This window comes from Lathyrus oleraceus, chromosome 1 (genome assembly GCF_024323335.1).
Source record: "Lathyrus oleraceus cultivar Zhongwan6 chromosome 1, CAAS_Psat_ZW6_1.0, whole genome shotgun sequence".
In the NCBI taxonomy this organism is placed as follows: domain Eukaryota; kingdom Viridiplantae; phylum Streptophyta; class Magnoliopsida; order Fabales; family Fabaceae; genus Lathyrus; species Lathyrus oleraceus.
Genome location: NC_066579.1, coordinates 370,507,150 through 370,509,500, shown reverse-complemented (window position 1 = coordinate 370,509,500; position 2,351 = coordinate 370,507,150). Strand labels below are relative to the sequence as shown.

At 38.7% G+C, this 2,351-nt stretch overlaps 1 long non-coding RNA gene across 2 annotated transcripts; it reads left to right on the top strand.

Annotated features, from left to right (window-relative positions):
• Nucleotides 1-405: 405 nt before the first annotated feature.
• On the top strand, nt 406-2,145 carry LOC127137257 (uncharacterized). Of its 2 annotated transcripts, none has more exons than XR_007808699.1 (3): nt 406-1,182; nt 1,313-1,597; nt 1,720-2,145. It is a non-coding gene; the product is annotated as an uncharacterized LOC127137257 (long non-coding RNA). The 2 variants fall into 2 exon arrangements; XR_007808700.1 differs by having other exon boundaries at nt 1,313-1,615.
• The last annotated feature ends 206 nt before the right edge of the window (nt 2,146-2,351 follow it).

Below are 2,351 nucleotides of genomic sequence, written 5' to 3'. Positions count from 1 at the left end.
TTTGACAACTAATTAAAATGATAAAATTCTGAAATTAATTCAAAAATTACTAATTCTAATTAACTAATTCTAAAAATCTCTTTTTAATATTTCCACAAGTAATCCTAAAATTAATGTTTCTAATAACTTCTATTACCAACTAAAATTTTAATTAGCTTCTACAATCTATTTAGACTAATCCTAACATTATTTCTAATTCTAACAGTATTTCTAATATATTCTACTCCTAAAATTATTTCTAATCATAGTCTAATTACTGTAATTCTAAACTAATCATAAAGATATTCAGAACCAATTATGAACTAAATTCTAGAGTTATTCCTAAAATATCTAAACTATCTTCTAATCCCTAAACCACACCTTAATTAACTATATCCTAATTAACTAGACCACACCTATCAACTACACTGTAATCTAATTGATATCACTTATACACTACCGCACAAATCCAGCAACAGGCTGAAGGAAACAAACAACCGAAACAAAAAAAAAGAGAAGAGTGCTTAATGGATAAGTAGCAACACGTTTTCAACCACCACGACTCCGTTTCACCACGAACCTAGGTTCCATCCCCGTTCGGCCGCGCCGGAGTTCTTCACCGACGGCAGCGGAACTCCTACAAACACGACCTCCACACGGCCAAACTCACTGCGATTCCCTTAATCCAAATCCACTGTTGATCCAACCTAATCTCTATTCGAAAATGCAAACCGAAGCAAAAGTTCTCACGAACCCTAGATTGAATATCCCCAAATCCGGTCCTCATACGGAGGTAATCGAGCTTGCAAGTTTGGGAGAATCATTCACTGGATCCATATTTGCACAACGATAATCAACGCGAGTAAAATCGGTGGAGTTTCACATACCTTCATCGTCGACGGTGACGCACGCGGCGGACGGCGTTTGGATACTGATGCGGTACAAAACAATCGCTTCTCTACTCTCCTATTCTTCGTCTACTCCAATCTTCCTCGCCGTTCTCTGGCGCTTTGAATCGCGGCGTTCACGTATCTTGAATCGTAATCGTGGAAGGCGCGGTTCGATTGTTGGGATTCGAGAAGATTCACTGAGGCGAGGGACACCACGGATTGGGGACGGAATCAAAGTCCAGCAAGAACAACCAATGAATTCGCCGGCAAAGATGACCGGCGCAACGACGATGTTACTGGAAGTTCGTCTCAGGTATTTTCTTGGTGCTTTCCCTCTTTCTTCGCCTTATCTTCCTTCTTCTGTTATGGATTCTTCTTTTTCTCTACTCGCGGTTCTGTTCTGATCTCTTCTTCTCCCTGCGTTTTCTGTGTTTTGGTTGCAGAGACTGAGGCAGAGTGAATTCTAGCTCGACCAATCAAAGCCTCAACGTGGAACTTTGATGGCTTTGTCTCAGAGCTTTGGTAAAGGGTGGAATAGTGGTGAAGATGCGGAATAGAAGATGGAAACTAGAAGATGCAGGTTGTGAGTGATGATTGAAGAAGAGTTCTTGGACCGATTCACGGTGGTTGAAGGTTTGGGTTCGATGATTAGCAGAGTTTGTGATGAGGTTGAAGAATTGAATAGGCGATGGAGGAAGAAAAGGAGAATCCGGAAAAATTGTAGAGAGGTGGGGGTTTTGATGAAGGTTGAGGAAGAAGCTGGAAGTGGATTATTAGCTTCTTCAATTTCGTTTTCCACTTTTTCTTCTTCTGTTTCTTTCTTGAAAATGGCTTTTTTGAATTGTTGCAGGTTGTTGAAAATCTTGTGAAGGTGGAGATTACGGTTACGGATCCGTAGTGGTGAAGGTGTGGATTGGAAGGTGAAGGTTGATGTTGAAGAAGATTATGTTTTTGGAATTTGGAGTTTGGTGAAGGTTTTGATGAAGAAGCTGGAAGTGGATTGAGAGTGGAGGTGGAGAAGAATGGTGAATTGTTGAATTATGGGAAAGATGATGGAAGAAAAAATTGGATTGAAGATGGAGGATGGTTCTTATAGAGTGATGAGAGGTTAGAAGAAATTTGTTAGAAGAAAATTCTGTTATTGGATTTGTTATTTCTTCTGTGAAATTATGCAGGTTCACTGTTAGTTGCAGTTTTTAATTGAAACTGTCAATTTCTGTTTGCAGGACTTTTGTTGAAGGTAAAAAATGGTTTTTTATTGCCGGCGTTACCGTAATGCTGTGCGTTTTTTGCGTTGCAACTTTTCCATATTTTCCTTTTATGCAGAATTTTCATTTGGATTTTATGCAGAATTTTGTTTCTCATTTTATGCAGACTTTTTGATTTTGATTATGCAGAATTTGTAAATGCAATGCAGAATTTTTTTAGTGCAGAATTTTGTCAAATGCAAAAATGGTTTGGATAATGGTGAGTTGGTTTAAT